This window comes from Chlorocebus sabaeus, chromosome 3 (genome assembly GCF_047675955.1).
Source record: "Chlorocebus sabaeus isolate Y175 chromosome 3, mChlSab1.0.hap1, whole genome shotgun sequence".
Lineage (NCBI taxonomy): Eukaryota > Metazoa > Chordata > Mammalia > Primates > Cercopithecidae > Chlorocebus > Chlorocebus sabaeus.
Window position 1 is genome coordinate 35,397,651 of NC_132906.1, and position 27,762 is coordinate 35,425,412.

At 37.7% G+C, this 27,762-nt stretch overlaps 1 pseudogene; it reads left to right on the plus strand.

Moving 5' to 3' along the window:
• The first annotated feature begins 211 nt into the window (after positions 1-211).
• Positions 212-27,762, plus strand: part of LOC103214555 (ADP/ATP translocase 2 pseudogene) — a 142,935-nt pseudogene continuing 115,384 nt past the window's right edge.

Consider the following 27,762-nt stretch of genomic DNA (forward strand, 5'->3'; position numbering starts at 1 on the left):
GTTTCTGCTTACCAATGACCACCCCCAGCCTTTGCCACTTGCGGTCCACATTTTTACCTTCCAACTAGAGTTGGTCACCCCCTTTGCTGCTAAAATTCTTTACCACTTCCCCTTGCTTCGGGATCTGAATCACCTCTGTCCCCACCGCTTGCTGGTCTCATCCCTTGTCACATCCCATCCTGCTATCCATCCTCCACTGCCTCTGTGGCTGATGGCAAATTCTTGTCCTGTGTGCAGGAAGAATAAGGTATACAGACAAGTGGAGGGTGAGCAAGATGAAGAGGAGCTTTTCTGCATGTTAGAACAGCTCAGAGGAGATCTACAGTGGGTAGATCCTCTCTGTAGGCAGGCCATTCCATTGAGTGTTAAGGTCCAGAAGAGAGGAGGTCTGGAGTGGGTAACTCCTCTCTGCTGGCAGGTCATCCCAGTGAGTGTTCAGCTCTCAGCAGAGGGAGGCCCTGGAGAGGATAGTTTCTCTCAGCAACTGGTTATCCCAATGTCTGCTGCTCTCAGCAGAGAGGAGGCCCTGGAGAGGGTGGTTCCTCTCTCCAGGTAGGTTGTTCAAATGTCTGCAGCATTCAGCAGAGAGGAGAATCTGGAGAGGGTAGCTCCTTTCTGTCCCTGGCCATACCATCATCTGCTCAGCTCTGGCTGAGCCCAGGGATTTTATGAGCCTTAGAGAGAAGAAAGTGTGTGCCAATTGTTCCATGTTCCATGGGCGGCCATGGGTGGGCCTGGAAAAGGCACCACACACTCCCCCCCCTGGTCCATAGGACTGGCAGCCTGGACCCCAGCCTTCAGTCTCTCCCTGGCTTGAAGGTGGGGCCTCACTGGGGACCCTCTCTCTTCCATCCAGAAATCTCTCTGCCTCCTGCTGCCATTCATGGCTCCCAGATTCAGCCCTGACTTTGCTCTGAGATCGAAGTAGATGCCAATAGCAGGGAGAAGCCAGTCAGCAGGAGAAGGCACTTCTGAGCTTGTGAGGGCAGGGGGCGCCTTTCCAGGCACCCAAGAGTGCAGGAATGCCTGAGTCTGAAGCCAAGGTTTGGGCAGCTGCAACTGTACCTGGGGTGGGTTGGGGCTCCTGCCTACTCCACGGAGTGGGAGTCCTGGGTTTGCAGCTATAGTTTGGGTAGCTGCAGCTCTGGCCAGGAGGGTGGGGCTTCTGTCTGCTTCTGGCCTCTCAAGAGCACAAGGAGGCTGGGATCTGCAGCCATAACTTGGGTGACTACAGCCCTGCCCAGGAGGGCAGTGATCCTGCCCACACCATAGAGTTAGAGACACAGATCTTCACCTGAATTTGGGTGGCTGCTGTGGCACCCAGGGAGCTCCTGCCCCAACTCAGAGGGATGGGGCTTCCACTTGTCCCCAGCCCCCACCAACTGCATGGAGCATGCAACCCCAGCCACACTTTCCTGCTACAGCCAGCATGATAGCAATGGCAGGTCATCTGGAGTGTCTGCTGCCAACCCCCACCTCTGAGGTGGTACATCTAACTGCTGTTAGGATAGGGCTGATGAACACTCTTTACTGCTTCATGCTGACAGGGGGTATTGTTTGGGGAAAATGACAGTTACATCTCTCTCAGAGGCATATCCAAGGGTCCCAGGTAAAAAGGGAGCCAATCATTCAAGGCTCCAGTGTTGCATGATTGCTTGAAGTTTCATGGTTTCTAGGCAAGAAGAAACACATTTTACAAGGAGGTTAAAGTTTGCAATGGGCTACAGCTGTTTCACTCTGGTGGAAGAAATTGAATCTTGGATGCGGGCAATTAAACTTTAAGAGAGAGATAGATGTTTAGGCGAGTATTTAATACCTTGGGAAGGGGTCTTTGACAAAGATGCCTTATGGTGAGGAACAGAACAAAGGTGAGAATAGGAAGCATAGGATATCAATGGAGTGTTAATTATTAGTATTTATCTTTTTAAAATTTTAGCTTGGTGTCACTGATTTTTTCATGCCTATACTTCAAGTGCTCTCATGGGCTAATGGAACCAATTTTTTCAGTTCCCCAGGCCTTAACTAGGGTATAATGAATCCAAGAATTTATTCCAGTGACCTTCACTGCCGTAGGAGTAGGAAGAAGTATGGTGTAAAGTCTCTCCTATTCATGGCCTAGAGAAAGAGAAAGTGAAGGAAGTGTCATTACTAGTACTAAGTCTGCTGGGTTGAATAGAGTGACGAAGTTCATGGGATTGAGAGTCCAACGTTTGTTTCAGTTCTTGTTGGAAACAGACCAAAGAAATGATATGTTTAATTAAATCAAAAGTATCTTAGTATAGCAAGAAATCACTGGTGAGAAAAGGCCATCCATACATCATTTCAAAAGGACTTAAACCCAGTTTCATAGGGTTGTTGCTAACACATGTAAAGCTATGAGAAGAGTAATCCAGGAGAGATTAGTCTCTTGAGACACTTTTCTAAGGTGCCTTCTTATGATAACATTTGTCTTTTTAAAATTTTTTTTAAATTTTTTTTTTTACTTTCCCTGAGGATTATGGTCTCCAAGCACAATGAAGATGGTATTGTATGTCTAGTGCCCTTGAGAAACCCTGGGTGACAGTTGCCTTGAACAAGGGGCCATTATTACTACGATCACTCTGGGGGTACTTAGGAAGTCCAAAGTTAGGAATTATCTCAATAATTAGTACTTTTGTCACCTCAGAGGCTTTCTCTGTCCAGCATGAAATTGCTTCTACCCAGTTAGTGAAGGTATCTACACATACTAGGAGGTACTGGATGCCCCTTGTTTTGGCATATGAGTGAAATCCATTTGCCGTTCTTCCTCATTAACCCCTCATTTTGTGTGTGTGTGTTCCAGGGGAAAAGAAGCCGTCGATTGAGGGATTATTTTTAAGGCAAGTCTTACAAGAATTAATGGCCTGTTTGACCATTTTTAGCAAATTTTTGCCTGAGAACAACCTTTGAGCCATATAATAGGTTTTATCTTTACCTAGTTGGAAGGCATGGTGAAGGATTTTAAGAACTTTCCATTGGCTGGAAGCTGGTAAATGAAGTTTGCCATCCTCTGATTGCAGTCATGCTGAGGACTGAAGGGTATATTCCCAAGAGGTAGCCCATTTATCTCCACAGAAGAATACTGAGGTTTTATTTCTTTTAAGCCCTCTGAGATCTGAGGGGGCTCTACTGGTTCAGAAGTCTGGGGCCCTCTCATTACAGACTTAGCCGTTTGGTCTGCCAATATATTTTCCTCAGCTATTGTATGTGGCCTTAACAACATGTTAATGACACTTCCCATGGAAGGAAGACTGAGGATAATAATTTGTTGATTTCCCAATGATATTAATGGGAGACCCACTGGCTGTGAAGAAGTCCTTCTCTTTCCAGATAGTGGCATGGGCATGGAGGACTTGGTAAAGGCATGAGTAAGCAAGAGGTCTCCCCAACTACCACTAAGAGGTTGGGGAAAATATCAGGTTAAAGTTTTTCCTAAGACTCTCCTCATGGTCATGCTAAGAGAGGAGGGAAAGCCTGGATCAGAGAGGAGAGCTGAATGGCCTAATCCAATGTCCAGGAGGAGGTTTATCTCCCTCCCTTTGACTTCCAGAATCACCCGGGGCTCCTGGACGGTAAAGGTAGTCTGGACCACTGGAGCTGGGGAGAGGAGCCCCAGGACCCATCAACCCTGCTGGACCATTTGAGAGACTGGCTCTAGACCCAGTGATCTCTGTTTCTGGGTACAGTACACCCTCCAGTGGTCCCCATTATAAATTGGACAGGGTCAAAGTGGCTTTCTCCTACTGTTCAGACAGTCCTTCATAAAGTACTCTGGCTTGTTACATTTGTAGTAGCTAACCCCTGCAGGGGTTATTAGTCTCTGCCTTTTGCTTGTATCTTCTTTCTTTTTTTTTGAACTTCCTCCTAGTTCCTATATTAAAGACCAAGGTGGCTACTTTCAGGAAGTCCTCCAAAGTACTATTTGGTTCTATAACCTGTTTCTGTAGCTTCCCCTGATATCAGGGGCCACCTGTGTGATAAACTTATCTTTTAGGATTAGCTGTCCCTTGACTGAATCAGCAGATAGAGAGGTATGCTTTACCAAGGCCCCTCTTAGCCTCTCAAGGAAAACAATGGGATTCTCATCTAATCCCTGGCCTATTATGGATGGCTTGAAGTAATTGAAAGACTTAATCCTAGTCCTTCATAAGATCTCCAGTATACATACCTGAAAGTGTTTCTTCCTCCATTCTCGCATTTCATCATTGGGGTCTCATTTAGGGTCCACCAATGATACTGCTATTCTTCCAGTCAGATAAGTTTCATCCCCTTCCCTTGCCCTTTATGAGATGCAAAAAGTCATCCCCAAAATTATCTGCTGTTTTTAGAGTGGCCTTTCAGCAGGGTTTTGGGTTTGATTCACAAGCAACATGACATCATTTCAGGAGAGTTCAAAGACTTGAGTTAAATTCAGGAAAGCCTCTATATACACCTGTCAGGATTATCTGCAAACTTGCCAAGATCCCCCTTAATTTTCCTTAAGACCTGTAGAGAAAAGGGGACTTGGACCTTAATGGGACCATATTACCAGACATCTGTTGGAGGAGCAGGAGTGACACTTGGACCTGCCTAAAATATGGGTTTTTAAGATGAGGCAAACTTGGAAGAAAACCTGGATAGAGAGGAGTAGAGGCAGTTGATTCCTTAACTGGAGGTACCTCTGGGGTTTGCTTCCCTAATTCCCTGAGATTGCCCCTTGCAGCCTCTCCTGAGGTGGATATTAGGAGGACTGAATCAATTCTACAATGTTGGCAAAACTCTGGACTACCCTGCAAGACAAAGAAGGGTTGCAAAAATGAGGCCTTAGGCCACTTGCCCTCACATTTCCAGAAAAGGTACAGCTACAGAATGGTATTAAAAAAACGCTTCCTTCCTGAGGTTAGGCTTCTCCTTCCTGCATAACACAATTCGGCCACACCTTTGTGCCAAGGAATATGAGGCACTTTTTCTTCAGAGTCTGAGGGTCAAAGTAGTCACAGTGATTCAGGATATACTCTAGAGGAGTGCAGGCTGAAGAATGTTGGTTACCCATCTGGAAAAGAGGACAGAGGAGGAAAAAGTTTTCTTCCTCTCTCTTTCTAGTCTGAGGGTCAAAGGGTCCCAGTGATTCAGGATGCACTCAAGAGGAGTCAAGTTGAAGATGGTTGGTTACCCACCTGGAAAGAAGGAAAAAGGCATCCTTTTGTTATTTTATCTTTCCAGTGAATACCTGGGGTACATAAGGAAGAGAAAAAAATGGCATCCTTTTTTTTTCTTCCAACCTTATATTCCTGAGTCCTGGTGATCTGTGCTGGTGCCAACCATGGGTGCAAGTGTGGCCTTCACCCATGAAGCAGGAAGCCATAGCTGGCAGGAATATTCACACTCACCTGAGCTGTGCCTAAGCCTTCCACTGTCAATAACCTTTAAGTTATCTAGACGGTATCTAAGCCATGAATGTGAGCATGATCTCCGTCCATGAAGCAGAAGAGCCTAATCAGCAGGAATTAATCATGCTCACCTGTGCTGTCCTCCTAGACTTATGCTGTCTTTTGCCTTCGTATCCCTCAGATCTAGTTTTCCTTTCTACGGCCTCAAACCGAAGCTTGGGAAAAAAGGTGTCTGAGGAAGGCGTATGAACCTATTGAACTAGTCCCAGGTGGCCCTCATCAAATTGCAGCCAGGAACGAGCAGGGCAGCCCTTCCGTTGCTTCCCTTTCACAAGCAGGCAAAGCTGTGGGACCAGGTCCTCCTCAACCAAGGGAGAGAAAGGGAGTCCCTGGAATTGGGGATCTGACCTAACAATGTGCCTCCCAAAAGGACAACTTAAGTGCAGGGGAGGGGAAGGTGCTTAGGGAAAAAGGCCTCTTTCCCTATGCACGTGGGTTCCTCCAACAAGGGAAGGAAAACTCAATTGTTATATTCTCCTTGATTCTAAGAGTAGACAGACACCATATTGTTCTCATTTACACTCCTGATGACTAAGCCAAATGCTCATTCTACCCAATAATATTTCTGTAGTTTACAACATTATATACATTTGACATTGTATATAAATAAGAGACAGGAACCATGATAGACATGAAAATAAGAAAGAAAGAATGATAGGAAAGACCGAAGGTCCTAGTACTGACACCCTAATGGGCAGTCAGGGACTAAAGTTTGTCCAGGGACCTTTGGAAAACTTTGAGGTGTAGCCTCGGCCAGATACCCTCAGTTTCCCCCGGACCTTCTTCTGGCCCCATGTGACAGCTAGACCTTCATGAAGGGAAACTGGGTTTGAACAAAGCCAACATTCCCAACATCCAAGAGTGATGGGGGTTTGCCATTGTCCTCCCCAGCAAGCCTGTCCTGTGTATCTTAAGTCAGGCAGCTGTTCCCTCTCTTCCTCTTTTCCTCTTTCTCTTTCTCCCTCTCCTCTTCTATCCTGTCTTTTAATCTAATATTCCTCTACCTAAACATTCAGTATCAAAATTCTTCAAGTATTTATTTTAGGTTCACTAAAATTAAACAGTCCAGATAGTAATTATTTTAGGCTTTGCAGGCCATATGGTTTCTGAGGAAACTACTCAATTTAGTCTTTATAACAAAAATAGCGGTATATATTATAGAAATTAATGGCATGGCTGTGTTCCAATAAAACTGCATTTACAAAAACAGACAGCACCCAGATTTGGCCAGCAAGTTGTAGTTTGCCAATCCCCATTTTAGGCTCTCTCTTTCTCTCTCTCTTTCTCCTGTCTCTTTCTCTCTCATTTGTAAGTTATGATATCTTTCCCATATGTTAAAATACATATGAACTCTGACCACCACTTAACAATATACATTGAGTCCAAAACTCTTCTGAGCTCTAGTCCTGTTTCCAATCAAACATTTGGTATTTTTCCACACGGATGTATCAGTGGACCTCAGACAAAATATATCACAACTGCAATGTATGATTTTTTTTAATCAATTTTCTCTTCTTTCAACTTCCCAATATAAATATGTGGTGATACCATCCAGCTGTTATTGAAAATTAAGTACAGGCTCCTTTGGCTCTTCTCTCTTCATGAAGCACCTGTGAATTACCAAGTTATATTGAGTTAACATTAAAATATATCTCAAATTCGTCCAATTTTCTCCATTGCAATTGTGATTTCTCTAATTTAATCTACAATTATATCTTGCCTGTAATGCCGCCTATTTGTCTCTTCACTCTTAACACACCACCTATTATTCTATTCTTCTGAAGTTAAGTTATACTCACAATGTGGAAGGAAGTAAATTCAAATCATCTTCCTTCTTAAAATTATTTGATCTTAGTACAAAATACAAACAAATTTCCACATGTCACCTACAAGTTCTGTCATGATCTGGAAATTTTGTAGTCTCTTCCTGTGTCAGTCTTATGTCACTCATTAATTCACATCCCTGTTATCTTACTAGCTTACTTTCAGGTGTTTTAATCCATTAAACTTTTTTTCTTATTTCTGAGATGAAAACATATGATGCTTCTTCAAACTGCAATATCCTGCACTGATCTTTTCTGATAACTTTCTATTTATCCTTCAGATCTCACATTATATACAAATTTCTCAATCATGCATTCCAAGAGCCTCAATCCAAAGTTCGTATCCCTGTTGTAATTTTCATATTGTTTATATTTTCCTTAGATAAATTGCAACAGTTTTTTATTATTTTTCGTTTGATACGTGTTTAATTTCTCTTCTTACAGTGTAAGCTGTAGCAAAATAATTCTCATTTTTATGTCTATCATCATTGTATGCCAAGTGCTTTAAAAAGTGTAAAATATAATAGGTTTTTAATAGTATTTAAAAAATATTTGTCTGTACAAATAATTTAAACATTAACCAGGTGTGGTGGTGCACACCTGAGGTCCTAGCTACTCCGAGGGCTAAACTTGGAAGATCACTTGAGCCTACGAGGTTGAGGCTGCAGTGAGCCCTGATCATGACACTGCACTCCAGCCTGGGTGACAGAGCAAGACCCTACCTCAAAAATAAAAATAATGATAATAATTGATATTTAAATAATAATCCAAGATAGGAAAATAGCTTAGTAATTTATAATATGTGGCTTTAAATAACTAATTTTTTTTTTTTTTGAGATGGAGTCTTGCTCTGTTGTCCAGGCTGGAGTGCAGTGGCCGGATCTCGGCTCACTGCAAGCTCCGCCTCCCGGGTTCACGCCATTCTCCTGCCTCAGCCTCCCGAGTAGCTGGGACTACAGGCGCCCGCCACTGCGCCCGGCTAGTTTTTTTTGTATTTTTTAGTAGAGACGGAGTTTCACCGTGTTAGCCAGGATGGTCTCGATCTCCTGACCTCGTGATCCGCCCATCTCGGCCTCCCAAAGGGCTGGGATTACAGGCTTGAGCCACCGCGCCCGGCCAACTAAAATTATTTTATTCTTATATAATAAATTTAAGGACAGTGACATAAAGAAAAAAAACACCAAATATGTGGCCAAATATTCTGTGCAATTGCAATAAATTACTACACAAATCTCCGTGTAATGGGGAAAAAGAATCTGCCCAAATTATCTTTTAAATGAAAGAAAATCTGATAAAGACATGGTATGATTCCACCACAAAAAATTCTAACTTTTTCCTATTGCTTCACCTCTTTCCCAGTGTTTGCTTATTATTTTACTTAACATTTTCTCTTGTTTTGCTATTGCTGTTTCTATATATCAAATTTTGTGTGAAGTTAGATCACTAGAATCCCACCCCTTAATTTCCATCCTCTATTGACTCATTTACAATTCAATGAGCATTACTGGACATTAACTCAACATTTTTAGGGTTAAAATCCCTTAAAATTGAATAAATGTGAAAAGTGATCCTTTACAAATGAAAGCTGCTATGGCGCAAAAGAAAAGTCTGAGTCTATTTACACAATAGCACTTCACAGGCCATATCTCTGCTTTAGCTTTCTGTTAGTCTCTAGTATTTTAAAATGCATATCATGTAAACATTCCTCTAAGAAGAAATAGCAATACATTTTTAATAAATTCTTAGCCAGATTTCCAGTTTCAGTGACAAAGACTTTGCTACAAAAGTGTCACTGACAAATTATATTTAAATAAATAAACTAAAATCTATTATTAAATGACTTACCTCCTTTTCTGGAATGCCGAGTTTATGTTTAAGTTTCTCAGGAATTAAATAGCCATGCATTTTTAATAAAGTATGGATTAATATACCAATCATTTGAGAGTTATTGACACATCTATATCTGTACAATAGTGTCTTATGAAACTATTTCTGCTCTTTTCTTAATAGGGTTTATACATTCAGTATTAATAATAGATGAACATTTTTAATTCATTTCTACTGTTGAATCCTATTTGTACTTCTGTAGGAACAATGTTAAAACTGATTTTATAAAACTTATTTCTCATGACACATGTGTATAAGAGTTATTGTTCTTTAAAAAAAAATTTCTGTGTGACTACAATTCCCAAATTATTATAAGTAAATTATTCATTTGTTAACTGCCAGACATAACTACTTTTTCTTGCACTGTTCTCCTTGAAGGTGGCCTTAGAAATGATATACTTATCATTATCCAAGGAATGCGTACTATCTGCTAATCTCTTAGAAGGAGACATTACTCACCTTGCATACTGGTTTTCACTGAAATGCTAATAAATTTAGCCTACAGGTCTGAGGTAATCTTTATTTTACATAAATAAGCAGGAACATTTACAGTTTTCTAATAGTGGTCAGGCAATTTAAAGCTTCAATGTCCACTTATGTTTTTTAATTCACAATCACAGTGACAACAAAGGAATAACCCAGAATCAGTTTGTCTATGCTATTAGGATAAAATGACCCTGAGTGACATATGAGTTCTGTCATATCACAGTCTCAAAAATAAGAACTATATTTCATTCTCAAACAGCATTCTACTTATAAAATGCAAATGTAAAAGTTACTTCTTTGATTTCAATGTCCAGTTAAATAGGCCTCACATTTTTTGCATTTATCCTATTGACATCAAAACATATTTCCCCAGCAATGTTTGTCAGGTTGTTGCTTTCATAAACCAGAAACAGTATAAACAATTGTGAATTGTCATATTGTTAGAAAAATTTATTATTGCTAAAACAAGACATAAAATGAAAACAAGTTCCAAATAAAACAAAATACAAACAAACAAACTCAGTGTCTGCCGTTCACTACACAGATGTTTGCTGAGCACCCGTTTCATGCTGTGCAGCACTTTCCTAGGAAGAGCAGAGAGAAAATAAATGGAATCATCACCTTCCTGCTCTTAGGGACTCTATAGTGGGAGAAATAGAAAGAAACAAATATTCAAAGCAATAAATGTATATTACAAACGATATGCTCTATGCTCTGGGATACTCTCTTAAAATACCGTGTAATGGATTTTAGGTTTCTGATCCAGGGCAGGGCTCTGAGGAAATGGCATTTAAGTTGAAGAATTGAGGATAAAGGGTCAGTCAAGTATACTAGAGGAAAAGAACATGCCAAGAAGAAGATATAATATGTGCACAGGGAGCAGATACATACTATTACAATTATTTTATTTTTATTGCTATTATTGCTATTTTTAAAATTTACATTCTTCCCAAATGCATTTCATTCTATTATTCAAGAAACGTTACACTTGGCCTGGAAGGTCAAAAGCAAACATGGCAGACAAGTATGGGTGCTATAGCTAACCTAATCTATGTGCTTCAACATGGAAGAACCTTCAGCGGAAGTGACATACTAAAACAAATTACAGATTGAGTTGGTCAGGAGAAATGGGGAGAGGCATAAGTAGCGCCTGTGATGAGGCTGAACAGAAGTAAAGAGCAGCTCACCTCCTCAGGGGTCTTTCCAGATACACTTGAAAGCTAGGATTGAAGTGCTTCAGCAGGACAGTGACATGGACTGATTTATGTTTTTAAATAAATAAACTTTGTTTTTCAGAAGGACTCTGACTACATGTAGAGAAAGACTATCTTGAGAAGAAAAAACAACAAAAACCACATAAATACAGACAAAGCAGTTTAAAAATGTAGTTTTCTAGATATTCAACAATAGTGTCTGTGATAAAGGATAGCAATGAAAAGTATAGCATAAAAAGGACTCAAAAGAAGTTTAGCAGGTAGTAGCACTGACATGAATTAGTAATTTATTCAGTGGAGATAAGGCCAAATTAAATTGCATCAATATCTCATTTAAATATTTTATCTAATATATAAATGCATATTTACAACAACATGACAACAGTATATAGCTATGGATTCTGAAACTATGCTTATTTTTAAGTTCATATTTTTAAAATTTACTTACAATGACTATGTATCAAAACATGAAATGCATTAAAATATAGGAAATTTTGTTGAAAATGTCAACTATTCTATTCTTTATATTTTCCTACTCAGTAACCCAAAACAGCAATTTGCAGAATTTCTAAGGTAATAATTTTAAATAAGATGTCCCTTATTTTCTCCTTTATGAATGAAACCCAAAACTTCATCTTTATTAACTGACTCATTGTCTATTTGTGGCAATGTCCCTGTCAGGAGAATTCGTGATAAATTATATTATTTTTGAGGTCTTGTCTTTTTTTTTTCATAGCATATATTTCCTACTTGAGGTACCCATGCGATTGATTAACTTTATGGGCAGTAGCATGACACATATGAAAAAGTTAATGTCAAGGGAAGAACATGGATTCTGTGAATCCCTGATATCCAGACTGTAGCTATCAGTGAGATTTAATTGGCTGGCCTTAACCCTACTGCCCTGGTTCTTGGAAATGAAATGCACCCCTGAATACCATCATGGATATATAATTACAAATGTGGTACAACCTCTGATTCACACAGAATGTAATCCATGTTTCTTATTGGATTTACATCTGAGTCTTGGTTTTTCTGTCCATTTTCCACATGGAAGTAGTCTTCAGCTCTGAACTCCAAGGCCACACCCCTGGAGTGGATGCTAATTCTGAGAGTTTATCTCTACTTGTATTATGCCTCAGCCGGTGCTAATCCTGTCACCACTCAAAAGAAAACTCTGGAACTAGGATTTTGGCATCTGCTATACACAGAGAAGGAATTTTTTTTTTTTTTTTTCTTTTCCTAGGACTCCTTGACTATATTATTGTATTCCCAATTTTGAAGTTAGGTGACTTGCATATTGATAATATCCATGATTAATCTTAAGTTCCCCATGTCTTTTGTTCTTTGAGAGCTTGTTTTATGAAGGAATTGAAGTTGGATCTAGGGAGATATGATACATATCTAATTCCAGATCTTAAGGGCATGTATTTAAATTCACACATAGCATTCAGTCTCTGAAAAAGTATCATTTGATATCTAAGTGTTAGATTATATAGACCTATAAATCAGAGCACACCTAACTGTATCTTAAACTGCATTAGGCCAAAAACTTCCTTTGCCTGATTGGAAAACTGTGCACATAATATAATTTCAAGAAAGTATAAATATTTTGTTAAAGACAGTTTTTCTGATTTGGCAGGTTGTTTGAAAGGTGTTGTTCTCATATGTTTTCACACATTCTCTCTAAAAGATCTACCCCAAAGTGGGGAAAAAGTCATGCTATCTATAAAACATATAAAAATGTGTGTAGTCAATAATTTTACTTTTGTGTATCTGGACTGCCTAATATAAAATATTGGCATATTGAAGTTTTAAAATACCCGCTTGCCATCATTTTTTTTTTTTTTTTCAGTTTTTAAACATGTTTAACTGTATTCCTTTGTGCTTTTTTTTTTTCCTTTTCCAGCTGAGAGAAAAGGGCTCATTAATTCTGAATCAATCTAAGGTCACAAATTTATTAAGTGGGGATAATAGGTGTAGGGCTTCTGATTTATGGCGCCTTTTGCAAGTTCTATGCAGCCTACTTAGTTTCTGCAGTCCTCTCTGACATATTCATTTGCTTATGGTCTCTTATCACTTTCTATTCTACACGTGTCACTCAGGGAACTCCATTAACACTAGTGTAGTTCTTAATTACCTCTTTGTTAGTATGAGTGGTTTGCTTTACAGATTCTTTCTTAATCAGATAAAACATTTCTAGGTACAATTTAAAGAGATTTTGTTTAACCAGATCCCTGAACTAATAAATATCATGTTTAAGGTTATTTAAAGGTCTTTTAAATATTTGATGGTGGAATGGAATAAGTTAAACATTTGCTGAAGTTTTGTTTTTATTAAAAAAAATTAATAGCTTTCTGTTTAATTAGTTTAACCTCATTTACGCAGTAAACAAATTACTTCACGCTATAAATTCAAAATGATTTTCTGAATGAACTAAAGCTTCCATAAATAAGAATATCTAAGGCAAATTTTTACAGTAGGAAGTGTTACTGGTAACTAAGGATCAAAAGTCTAAAAGGACAATTTCTTGTATGTCAACACCAAAAAACTCCCAAAGTGTACAAAGTGTATGTTTGGATTTATTTTTCTGTCCTATTTCTATTTTATCTTAAGAGGAAATTCTAACTAATAGTAACCAGAAAAGAAAAACGAACAAACAAACAAATCTGCCATCAAACTTAAAAATGTGAAAGTAATGTACACGTGTGTGCATCAGTCTTTTTTATTCTTGCTCTTATTGCGTTGTCTTTTCATTTGTGGCAGAAATCTTGTAGATCCTTAAACAAAGCCATACTTTTTCATATAAAAATTAATAAGTTAAATTTTCTCAAAAATAAATTTCTATTACTGTATTTTCAGGCTATAAAGTAATAGGCTTCTGAGGCATTATAAGAAGTGTTTTCAGTTACTTCAATGTCACAGATTTCTTTACTTCTCCATGTTGGAATATAAAATCTGAAATAACTTTATAATAAGATGAAGTTGAGAAAGAGAATGTAGTGATTGAAGACTGGTCCTTTCAGTTTTCTTTAAAGTTATTTTTTCAGTAATATACATCTATTACACTTTTTAATCACAATAAAGTTCTGTCTCTACATTACAAATACTATTAATTCAATTCTCATATAGCTGCCGTGTGCATAGTGCCACCTGTTCTGTAACAGCAGAGCTCCAACCGCTGGCTTTTCTCTGTTTTGTGTTATTAATCAAGCACATGTGTAGAAGTTTTTTATTCATTTATTTATTTATTTTTATTATACTTTAAGTTCTAGGGTACATGAGAACGATGTGCAGGTTTGTTACATATGTATGCATGTGCCATGTTGGTGTGCTGCACCCATTAACTCGTCATTTACATTAGGTATATCTCCTAATGTTATCCCTTCCCCCCTCCCCTCCCCACAGTAGAACCCGGTGTGTGATGATCCCCTTCCTGTGTCCAAGTGATCTCATTGTTCAATTCCCACCTATAAGTGAGAACATGCGGTATTTGGTTTTCTGTTCTTGTGATAGTTTGCTGAGAATGATGGTTTCCAGCTGCATCCATGTCCCTACAAAGGACATAAACTCATCCTTCTTTATGGCTGCATAGTATTCCATGGTGTATATGTGCCACATTTTCTTAATCCAGTCTGTCACTGATGGACATTTAGGTTGATTACAAGTCTTTGCTTTTGTGAATAGTGCCACAGTAAACATCCATGTGCATGTGTCTTTATAGCAGCATGACTTATAATCCTTTGGGTATATCCCTAGTAATGGGATGGCTGGGTTGAATGGTATTTCTAGTTCCAGATCCTTGAGGAATCGCCACACTGTTTTTCACAATGGTTGAACTAGTTTACAATCCCACCAACAGTGTAAAATGTTCCTATTCCTCCACATGTTCTCCAGCACCTGTTGTTTCCTGATTTTTTAATGATTGCCATTCTAACTGGTGTGAGATGGTATCTCTTTGTGGTTTTGATTTGCATTTCTCTGATGGCGAGTGGTGATGAGCATTTTTTTCATGTGTCTGTTGGCTGTATGAATGTCTTCTTTTGAAAAGTGTCTGTTCATATCCTTTGCCCACTTTTTGATGGGGTTGTTTGTTTTTTTCTTGTAAATTTGGTTGAGTTCTTTGAAGGTTCTGGATATTAGCCCTTTGTCAGATGAGTAGATTGCAAAAATTTTCTCCCATTCTGTAGGTTGCCTGTTCACTCTGATGGTAGTTTCTTTTGCTGTGCAGAAGCTCTTTAGTTTTATTAGATCCCATTTGTCAATTCTGGCTTTTGTTGCCATTGCTTTTGGTGGTTTAGATATGAAGTCCTTGCCCATGCCTATGTCCTGAATGGTATTACCTAGGTTTTCTTCTAGGGTTTTTATGGTTTTAAGTCTAACATTTAAGTCTCTAATCCATCTTGAATTAATTTTCATGTAAGGAGTAAGGAAAGGATCCAGTTTCAGCTTTCTACTTATGGCTAGCCAATTTTCCCAGCACTGTTTATTAAATAGGGAATCCTTTCCCCATTTCTTGTTTTTGTCAGGTTTATCAAAGCTCAGATGATTGTAGATGTGTGGTATTATTTCTGAGGACTCTGTTCTGTTCCATTGGTCTATATCTCTGTTTTGGTACCAGTACCATGCTGTTTTGGTTACTGTAGCCTTGTAGTATAGTTTGAAGTCAGGTAGCGTGATGCCTCCAGCTTTGTTCTTTTGGCTTAGGATTGTCTTGGAGATGCGGGCTCATTCTGGTTCCATATGAACTTTAAAGCAGTTTTTTCCAATTCTGTGAAGAAACTCATTGATAGCTTGATGGGAATGGCATTGAATCTATAAATTACCTTGGGCAGTATGACCATTTCCACGATGTTGATTCTTCCTATCCATGAGCATGGTATGTTCTTCCATTTGTTTGTGTCCTCTTTTATTTCACTCAGCAGTGGTTTGTAGTTCTCCTTGAAGAGGTCCTTTACATCCCTTGTAAGTTAGATTCCTAGGTATTTTATTCTCTTTGAAGCAATTGTGAATGGGAATTCATCATGATTTGGCTCTCTGTTTTTCTGTTACTGGTGTATAAGAATGCTTGTGATTTTTGCACATTAATTTTGTATCCTGAGACTTTGCTGAAGTTGCTTATCAGCTTAAGGAGATTTTGGGCTGAGACAATGGGATTTTCTAAATATACAATCATGTCATCTGCAAAGAGGGACAATTTGACTACTTCTTTTCCTAACTGAATACCCTTTATTTCTTTCTCTTGCCTGATTGTCCTAGCCAGAACTGCCAATACTATGTTGAATAGGAGGGGTGAGAGAGGGCATCCCTGTCTTGTGCCAGTTTTCAAAGGGAATGCTTCCAGATTTTGCTCATTCAATATGATATTGGCTGTGGGTTTGTCATAAATAGCTCTTATTATTTTGAGATACATTCCATCAATACCGAATTTATTGAGAGTTTTTAGCATGAAGGGCTGTTGAATTTTGTCAAAAACCTTTTCTGCATCTATTGAGATAATCATGTGGTTTTTGTCTTTGGTTCTGTTTATATGCTGGATTACATTTATTGCTTTGTGTTTGTTGAACCAAAGAACCAAAGGGATGAAGCCCACTTGATCATAGTGGATAAGCTTTTTGATGTGTTGCTGGATTCGGTTTGCCAGTATTTTATTGAAGATTTTTGCATTGATGTTCTTCAGGGATATTGGTCTAAAATTCTCTTTTTTTTGTTGTATCTCTGTCAGGCTTTGGTATCAGGATGATGTTGGCCTCGTAAAGTGAGTTAGGGAGGATTCCCTCTTTTTCTATTGATTGGAATAGTTTCAGAAGGAATGGTACCAACTTCTCCTTGTATCTCTGGTAGAATTCGGCTGTGAATCTGTCTGGTCCTGGACTTTTTTTGGTTGGTAGACTATTAATTATTGTCTCAATTTCTAAGCCTGTTATTGGTCTATTCAGGGATTCAACTTCTTCCTAGTTTAGTCTTGGGAGAGTGTAAGTGTCCAGGAAATTATCCATTTCTTCTAGATTTTCTAGTTTATTTGCATAGAGGTGTTTATAGTATTCTCTGATGGTACTTTGTATTTCTGTGGGGTCGGTGGTGATATCCCCTGTATCATTTTTTATTGCATCTACTTGATTCTTCTCTTTTTTCTTCTTTATTAGTCTTGCTAGCAGTCTATCAATTTTGTTGATCGTTCCAAAAAACAGCTCCTGGATTGATTGATTTTTTGGAAGGTTTTTTATGTCTCTGTCTCCTGCAGTTCTGCTCTGATCTCAGTTATTTCCTGCCTTCTGCTAACTTTTGAATGTATTCAGGAGTTATTCAGTAATGTTAGGGTGTCAATTTTAGATCTTTCCTGCTTTCTCTTGTGGGCATTTAGTGCTATAAATTTCCCTCTCCACACTGCTTTAAATGTGTCCCAAAGATTCTGGTATGTTGTATCTTTGTTCCCATTGGTTTCAAAGAACATCTTTATTTCTTCTTTCATTTTGCTATGTACCCAGTAGTCATCCAGGAGCAGGTGGTTCAGTTTCCATGTAGCTGAGCGGTTTTGATTGAGTTTCTTAGTTCTGAGTTCCAGTTTGATTGCACTGTGGTCTGAGAGACAGTTTGTTATAATTTACATTCTTTTACATTTGCTGAGGAGTGCTTAACTTCCAACTGTGTGGTCAATTTTGGAATAAGTGCAATGTGGTGCTGAGAAGAATGTATATTCTGTTGATTTGGGGTGGAGAGTTCTGTAGATGTCTATTAGGTCCACTTGGTGCAGAGTTGAGTTCAATTCCTGGATATCCTTGTTAACTTTCTGTCTCGTTGATCTGTCTAATGTTGACAGTGGAGTGTTAAAGTCTCCTATTATTATTGTATGGGAGTCTAAGTCTCTTTGTAAGTCTCTAAGGACTTGCTTTATGAATCTGGGTGCTCCTGTATTGGGTGCATATATATTTAGGATAGTTAGCTCTTCCTGATGAATTGATCCCTTTACCATTATGTACTGGCCTTCTTTGTCTCTTCTGATCTTTCTTGGTTTAAAGTCTGTTTTATCAAAGACTAGGATTTAAATCCCTGCTTTTTTTTGTTTTCCATTTGCTTGGTAGATCTTCCTCCATCCCTTTATTTTGAGCCTATGTGTGTTTCTGAATGTGAGATGGGTCTCCTGAATACAGCAAACTGATGGATCTTGACTCTTTATCCCATTTGCCAGTCTTTGTCTTTTAATTGGACCATTTAGTTCATTTACATTTAAGGTTAATATTGTTATGTGTGAACTTGATCCTATCATTATGATATTAGCTGGTTATTTTGCTCCCTAGTTGATGCAGTTTCTTCCTAGCATCGATGGACTTTACATTTTGACATGTTTTTGCAATGGCTGGTACCTATTGTTCCTTTCCATGCTTAGTGTTTCCTTCAGGATCTCTTGTAGGGCAGGCCTCATGGTGACAAAATCTCTAAGCATTTGCTTGTCTGTAAAGGATTTTATTTCCCCTTCACTTATAAAACATAGTTTGGCTGGATATGAAATTCTGGGTTGAAAATTCTTTTCTTTAAGAATGATGGATATTGGCCCCCACTCTCTTCTGGCTTGGAGAGTTTCTGCCAAGAGATCTGCTGTTAGTCTGATGGGCTTCCCTTTGTGGGTAACCCGACCTTTCTCTCTGGCTGCCCTTAAGATTTTTTCCTTCATTTCAACTTTGGTGAATCTGGCAATTATGTGTCTTGGAGTTGCTCTTCTCAAGGAGTATCTGTGTGGCCTTCTCTGTATTTCCTGAATTTGAATGTTGGCCTGCTTACTAGGTTGGGGAAGTTCTCCTGGATGATATCCTGCAGAATGTTTTACAACGTGGTTCCATTTTCTGTATCACTTTCAGGCACACCAATCAGACATAGATTTGGTCTTTTCATATAATCCCATATTTCTTGGATGCAGGGGCCTTTGAAAACCGTATGCTGAGAATAGATAGGGCTCAAGGACAGTATCTCCAATTGAACTTTTAATGAACTCCCGTAGGCGCCAAGAAGGCGGGCAGATAAAGAAGAGCATAGAAACAAAGAACTGAGTAGAAGGTTACATCTGGGAAAAGAAAGTTTGTTTTGCATTGCATTCTTTCTGCTGACGTGGGGCTTATGGAGTATAAATAAAGTGAGGTGGAGGCTCTTGGCGCGGCCGCCATGTTCTCTGTGTGTCTTTTTCTTTTGTGTGTTCTTTCATTCTCCACCACCCCCGGCACGGACCCCAACACTTGGAGGCTTTGTTCATTTCTTTTTACTCTTTTTTCTCTATACTTCTTGCTTCATTTCATTCATTTGGTCTTCAATCACTGATATTCTTTCTTACAGTTGATTGAGTCGGTTACTGTAGCTTGTGCATTCATCACATAGGTCTCGTGATATGGTTTTCATCTCCATTAGTTCTTTTAAGGTCTTCTCTGCATTGATCATTTTAGTTATCCATTCATCCATTCTTTTTTCAAGGTTTTTAGTTTCTTTGCACTGGGTACATAGTTCCTCCTTTAGCTCTGAGAGGTTTGATTGACTGAAGCCTTCTCCTCTCAACTCGTCAAAGTCATTCTCCATCCAGCTTTGTTCCATTGCTGGTGATGAGCTGTATTCCTTTGGACGGGGAGATGCACTCTGATTTTTTGAATTTCCGGCTTTTCTGCACTGCTTTTTCCCCATCTTTGTGGTTTTTATCTGACTTTGGTCTTTGATGATGGTGACATACTGATGGAGTTTTGGTGTGTGTCCTTTCTGTTTGTTAGTTTTCCCTCTAACAGTCAGGATCCTCAGTTGTAGGTCTGTTGGAGTTTACTTGTGGTCCACTCCAGACCCTGTTTGCCTGGGTATCAGCAGTGGAGGCTGCAGAAGATAGAATATTGCTGAACAGTGAGCGTGGCTGTCTGATTCTTTCTCTGGAAGCTTCGTCTCAGGGGTGTACCCCATCATGTGAGGTGTGAGGTGTTGGTCTGCACCTAGTAGGGGATGTCTCCCAGTTAGCCTACTCAGGGGTCAGGGACCCACTTGAGCAGGCAGTCTGTCTGCTCTGAGATCTCAGCCTCCATGCCAGGAGATCCACTGCTCTCTTCAAAGCTGTCAGACAGGGGCATTTACCTCTGCTGAGGTTTCTGCTGCTTTTTGTTTAGCTATACCCTGTCCCCAGAGAAGGAGTCTATAGAGGCAGGCCGGCCTCCTTGAGCTGTGGTGGGCTTCACCCAATTGGAGCTTCCCAGCAGCTTTGTTTACCTACTTACGCCTCAGCAAGGGCAGGCACCCCTCCCCCAGCCTCGCTGTCACCTTGCAGTTAGATCTCAGACTGCTGTGCTAGCAATGAGGGAGGCTCCGTGGGCATGAGACTCTCTGGGCCAGGTGTGGGATATAATCTCCTGGTGTGCCGTTTGCTAAGACCCTTGGTAAAGCACAGAATTAGGGTGGGAGTTACCCGATTTTCCAGGTGTTGTGTGTCTCAATTTCCTTTGGCTAGGAAAAGGAATTCCCTTCCCCCTTGCACTTCCCAGGTGAGGTGATGCCTCACCCTGCTTCAGTTCTCTCTTGTCGGGCTGCACCCATGGACCAGCACCAACTGTCTGACATGCCCCAGTGAGATGAACCTCGTATCTCAGTTGAAAATGCAAAAATCACCCATCTTCTGTGTCACTCACTCTGGGAACTAGAGGCTGGAGCTGTTCCTATTTGGCCATCCTGGGCACGCCCCTGTGTAGAAGTTTTGTATTTGCAGTTTGTACTGCACTCATGTGAATCCTCATTCTTTGTAAAGTTAGGATGAAGAAAGGATGGAGAATAGAACCAGAGATATCAGTTGACTTTACATATAACCTGACTAGGTGGCTTCCTATATGGTGTGATCTGGAATTTGTTTGTAAGCTAGCATATCCTCAAATATGCTCCATTAATTCAAAATGGTGCCTGAAATGACTACCAGTATAGCAGAAATGCACTTTTTATCTCTATACACTTCAGTTTTCCCAACTGTAAGTTGAGGCAAAAAATATCTAATTCAAATGATGGAAAGAGTAAAATATAAGTTAACTATCATAATGAGTATAAAATGTATGGAGATATTGTGGTTTTGATTATACTTACATAAACAAATCTATAAAATGACAAATAAGCAATAACATTCATGACAGCAAAACTGACATGTAACTACAGTTAACCTTTTGGTATTCTTATATCTAGTTTCAACTCTGTGTGTGTATATGTCTGATGATGGATTTATGATTAATGTAAGCAAACAGTTTTTAGCTTGTTTGTTAACCATTTCATCCATAGGGAATCACTTAGTGTCTAGCACTAAGTGATTTTTATTTATTTCAGTAAATATTTATTTCAGTAAATATTTCTTGAGTAAATTATATAACTTATTTCGCTATATGTTTTATTATTGTTGAATTATTTGTTTACATTTGCTTTTACCCTTTACCATACCAGAGAGGTCAAATTCTGTGGTCTCACCAATTACTTAGGGGTAACTTTAAAATTATGACTGTGGGTAGCCTCAGGAAGCATACCACCTCCTCAACTATGTTTTTATAAACTGGAAGAGTGAGACTGTTTATATTTTCCCAAAATGTGTATGTGGAGGCATTCTAGGCTTTTAGTGGATAGGGACAAGAGTGTATGGTGTCCTGTTAGGCAAGGAAATGCCACATATATTACATAATTATTTTGCACTTTCCATGAGTTTTGTATGTTCAACTTCTATTCATATAACAAAAAAGTTTGTAATCTGAATTTTAAAAATGTGCTTTATAAATATATAATTATATCAACATGAATTTTGTACATTTTCTTATAAATGTAATTTCACAATCCAAGAATGTTGTGAATTAGGAAAAAAAATTATGTTTAATTTTATTCAGCATTCTATCAAAAGTGATTCTCTGTGCAAATCAAGCCTCTGATTGTAATGGTTTTTATGATACTGGATCACTAATATTAAAAAATAAACTATCCTCACTTGTGATTCCATCTGGGAGTGCAAGTATTCATTATATCATTTAGCTTGGTCATGCTGCAACACATTAAAATTCATATTTATTTTCTTATAAAGTATTTATATTTAGTAGTTTGTATCATTAGGGAATTATATTTATGTTAAAAATTATGTGTGTAGATAGGTTGTGTCATCTTTAAATTCATTTCAAAAGAGGATTGTAAGTTGCATTGTGTTTCCTCAAAAGATATGTTGAAGTTCCCATCCCTAGTACCTGTGAATGTTTCCTAGATGTAATCAAGTTAGGAATAAGTCATACTAAATAAGAGTGCAAACTAAATCCAATAACTTATGTCATAAAAGGAAAGGAAAGAGAAATTCAGATATAGAGGCAGAAAGATACTCAGATACCCAGGAAAGAAGGCCATGTGAAGACATAGATAGGAATTGAAAGTATGCCGCCACAAACCCCAGTGAGTACCAGTGACCTTCTAAAGATAGGATAAAGAAGGAAAGGAATATTTGGTAAAACTTCAGAGAAAACATGATCTTGCAAATACCTAGACTTCTAGCCTTAAGAACCAGAAGAGAATAAAGTTTTCTTGTTTTAAGCCACCCAGTTTGTGGTATGTTATTGTGGCAACTCTAGGAAACTAACACAAAGAGTAAGAGGTATTTCAAGGTATGTTTAAAATAAAATAGTAAATATTGGCTTCACAGCAATTAAAACTAACAGATTTTTAGGGTCTGTTTGTTTTTATTTTTTATTTTTATAAATACTTAGGAGTTGTGTATATTTATCCCTTAAATAAATCCATAACTTTATGTTCATAAGTTCCATTGTTTTTATTTTTAGCTCTAACACATGAGTGTGAACATGCAAAGTTCATCTTTCTGTGCCTGGCTTATTTCATTCAATATAATGACCTGTAGTTTCATCAATATTGTTGCAAATAACAGGATATCTTTCTTTTTATGGCCGAATAGCACTCTATTGGGTTTACATCTAAAATTTTCTTTATTCATTCATCTGTTGAGGGACACTTAGGTTGCTTCCAAATCTTCGTAATTGTGAACAGAGCTGCAACAAATATGAAAGTTCAGATACCTCTTCGATATACTGATTTTCTTTTTTGGAGTATATACCTAACATTGGTATTGCCTGATCATACCATAGTTCTATTTTTACATTTTTTAGGAACCCTCCTACTATGTTCCATAGGGGCGGTACTAATTTACATTCCCACCAACAGAGTGCAAGGATTTCCTCTTCTCCACACTCTCACCAGCATTTTTTATTCTCTGTTTTTTGATATATACCATTTTAACTGGGGTGAGGTAAAATCTCCATATAGTTTTGATTTGCATTTTCTGATGATCAGTGATGCTGCATGCCTTTTCATATACCGGATGCCATTTGTATATATTCTTTTGAAAAATGTCTATTCAGATATTTTGCCCATTTTTAATTAAATTATCACATTTCTTCCTATTGAGTTTTTTTGAGCTCCTTATATAACAATATGGTACCTTCCCGTTTCAGATGAATAATTTGCCAATATTTTCTCCCATCCCATTCTATCAGTTGTCTCTCCACTTTATTGATTTTTTCATTTGCTGTGAAGATGTTTTTTAACTTAATGTGATCCCATTCGTCCATTTTTGCTTTGATTGCCTGTGCCGCTGAGGTATTATTTAATGAATCTTTGCCCAGACCAATATCTTGGAGAGTTTCCAACTGTTTTCTTGTGGTAATTTCATATTAGAGGTCTTGGGTATCAGTCTTTAATCCCTTTTAACTTTTTCATATGGCAAGAGACAAGGATCTAATTTCATTCTTCTGTATACATGTATCCAGTTTTCCTAGCACCATTTATTGAAGAAACTGTAGCTTCCTAAATGTATATTCTTGGCACTTTGGGCGCAGTGGCTCAAGCTTGTAATCCCAGCACTTTGGGAGGCTGATACGGGTGGATCATGAGGTCAGGAGATCGAGACCATCCTGGCTAACACGGTGAAACCCGTCTCTACTAAAAAATACAAAAAACTAGCCAGACGAGGTGGTGGGCTCCTGTAGTCCCAGCTACTCAGGAGGCTGAGGCAGGAGAATGGCATGAACCCAGGAGGCGGAGCTTGCAGTGAGCTGAGATCCGGCCACTGTACTCCAGCCTGGGCAGCAGAGCAAGACTCCGTCTCAAAAAAAAAAAAAAAAAAAAAAAAAGAGTTTGCTGTAGATGTGTGGCTTTGCTTCTGGGTTCTGTATTCTGTCCCATTGGTCTATGTTTCTGTTTTTATGCTAGTATCATGCTGTTTTGGTTACAATATCTCTATATTATAATTTGAAGTTAGGTACTGTGATTCCTCTAGTTTTGTACTGTTTATTTAGTATGGCTTTGGCTATTCTGGGTATTTTGTGGTTACATACTAATTTTAGGATTCTGTTTTCTATTTCTATAAACAACGTTATTGGCATTTTGGTAGGGATTACTTTCAATCTATAGATTTTTGTGAGTAGTATAGACATCTTAACAACACTGATTTTTCCAATCCATGAACATGGGATATCTTTCATTTTTTGTGTCCTCTTCAATTTTTTGCATAAATATTTTATGTTTTTCATAATACAGATCTTTCACTTTTTGGTTAATTCCTAGTTATTTTATTTCATTTGCATTGATTGCCTTCTTGATTTCTTTTTCAGATGGTTCACTGTTGGCATACAGAAATGTTACATATTTGTGTATGTTGATTTCATATCATGCAACTTTATTGAATTTATCAGTTTTAATCATTTTCTTGCAGACTCTTTAAGTTTTTCCAGCTATAAGATTATATCATCTGCAAACAAAGATAATGTGAAATTTCCCTTTCCAATTGGGATGCCCTTTATTTCTTTCTCTTTTCCAATTGCTCTAGTGAGAACATTCAGTATTATATGGAATAATAATGGTGGAAGTGGGCATTATTATCTTGTTCCAAATCTTAGAGGAAAGGCTATCAGTTTTTCTCCATTTAATATGATACTATATATATATGGCTTTTATTGTGTTGAGTAATGTTCCTTTTATACCAAGTTTTTTGGGTGTTTTCATTATTTAAAAAAGTTTAATTTTCTCAAATGTTTTTTTTGGCATCAGTTGAAATGAACATATGCTTTTTGTTCTTGATTCTGTTGATATGATGTATCACATTGAATGATATGTGTATGTTGAACCATCCTTGCATCCCTGGGAAAACCCCACCTGGTCATGATAAATAATCTTTTTAATATGTTGTTAAATTTGGCTTACTAGTAACATGTTGAGTGTTTTGGATCAATGTTCATCAGGAATATTGGTCTACAGTTTGTTCTCTTTTCTTGATGTCCCTTTCTCTGGTTTTGGTATCAGGGTAATACTAATCTTTTAGAATGAGTATGGAAGCATTTCCTTCTCCTATATATTTGGAACACTTTGAGTAAGATTTTCTTTGGTTCTTCTTTAAATATTTGTCAAAATTTAGAAGTAAAGCCATCGAGTCCCAGGCTCTCCTTTGCTGGGAGAATTTTTATTACAGCTTTGATCTCATTACTTGCTACTGGTCCATTCAGGTTTTGGATTTCTTCATGGAACAATGTTGCTAGGTTGTGTGTGTCTGGAAATTTATTCATATCATCTAGGTTTTCAAATTTATTGGCATTTAATTGCCTATAGTTACCTCTAATTATCCTTTGAATTTCTTTGGTATCAGTTGTAATGTCTCCTTTTCCATCTCTAATTTTATTTATTTGAGTATGCTTATTTTTCTTAATTAGCCCAGCTAAATGTTGGTGAATTTTGCCTATCTTTTCAAAAAACAAAGTTCTCATTTTAACTTTTTTGTATTTTTTTTTTGTTTTGTGTTTCAATTTCATTTATTTCTGCTCTGATTTTTATTATTTATTTTCTTCTACTAATTTTACATTTGATTTTTTTTTACTTGTCAGTTTTTAAGATGCATCATTGAGTTGTTTGTTTGCAGTTTTTCTACTTTTTTGATGTATGTGCTCATTGCTGTAAACTTTCTTCTTACTACTGCTTTCGGTGTATCCTGTAGGTTTTGGTATGTCATGTTTCCACTTTCATTTGTTTCAAGATATTTTTAGTTTCCTTCTTAATCTCCTTACTGATCTACCAGTCATTCAGGAACATGAAGTTTAATTTCCAAGTATTAGTAGAGTTTTCAAAATTCCTGTTATAATTGATTTCAAGATTTTTCCATTGTGGTCATAGAAGATGCTTGATATTTGTTTCAATTTTTTAGAATTTTAAAGACTTATTTTGTAGCATTAAAAGGATATGATCTATTCTTAGGAATAATACATGTGCTGAGGAGAAGGATGTGTATTCTGCAGCCATTCGATGAAATATTCTGTAAATATCTATTAGGTCAATATGGTCTATAGTGCAGATTAAGTCTAATATTTATTTTTTGATTGTGTGTCTAGATGAGTTGTCTGATGCAAAAGTAGGGAGTTGAAGTCTCCTGCTATTACTGTATTGGGGTCTATATCTCTCTTCAGCTCTAATACTATTTGCTTTATATATCTGGGTGCCCCAGTGTTGGGTGCATGTATATTTAAAATTGTTCTATCCTCTTGCTGAATTAACTCTTTAATCATTATAGACCTGCTTTGTCTCTTTTAATAGTTTTTAACTTGAAGCATATTTCACCTGATACAATTGTAGGTACTCTTGCTTTTTTTGGTTTATATTTGCAGGGAATATCTTTTTTCATCCATTTATTTTCAGTCTCTGTGTGTCTTTCTAGGTGATATATACTTCTAGTAGGCAACAAATTGCTGAGCCTTTTTTCTTTATCCATTCAGCCACTCTATGGTTTTTGATTGGAGAATTTAGTCAGTTTACATTTGACGTTATTATTAATGGCTAAAGACTTCCACCATTTTGTTGTTTTCTGGTTGTTTTGTGTTTTTTTTTTTCCTTTCTTCTTTTCTTCCTCTCTTCCTTTTGGTTAAAGTGATTTTCTGTGGTGGTATGTTTTAATTTCTTGTTCTTTGTTTTCTGTGTATCTTTTGTAGGTATTTTTTTTAATTCATTTCGGTTACTATGAGACTTGCAAATAGCATCCTATATCCATTATTTTAAACTAATGAAAATCTAACAGTGGTTGCAAAAACCAACAAGCAGACAAGCAAGCAAAGAGCAAATTAATACCAACGTTGTACTTTAACTTCATCTCCCCACTTTTTAACTTTTTGTTGTTTCTTTTAAATTTTATTATATTGTCTTTGTCTTGAAAATTTCTTTGTTTTTGAAGAACTTATTTTAGTTTTCCTCATTGTATATGTCTGGTGTCGATGGAATCCTTAGTTATTGTTTGTCTGGGAAAGCCTTTATTTCACCTTCATAGTTGAATGATATTTTCACTGGATATACTATTCTTTGAAAAAGGTTATTTCCTTCAGCACTTTAAATATGTCATGCTATTCTTTCCTAGCTTAAAGGATTTCCACTGAGCAATCTGCTTCTAGCTGTATTAGAGCTCCTTTGTATGTCATTTGCTTCTTTTCTCTTGCTTATTTGAGGAATCTTTCTTTACCCTTAATCGTTGTGCCTTTGATTATTAAATGCCTTGAGGTAACCTTATTTGGGTTAAATCTGCCTCATGTTCTATAAACTTCTTATACTTAAAAATTCATATCTTTCTATAGGTTTGGACAATTCTCTGTATTTATCTCTTGGAATAGACTTTCTAACTTGATCTCTCTACCTCCTCTTTAAGGTTAACTCTTAGATTTTCTCTTTTGAAGCTATTTTTCAGACCTTGAAGGTGTACTTCATTCTTTTCCATTATTTTTCTGTTGTATCCTCTTCCTGTGTATTTTCAAATAGCCTGTCTTCAAGCTCACCAATTCTCTCTTTTACTTGATGAATTATTTTGTTGAGAGACTCTGATGCCTTCTTCAGTATGTCAATCGAATTTTT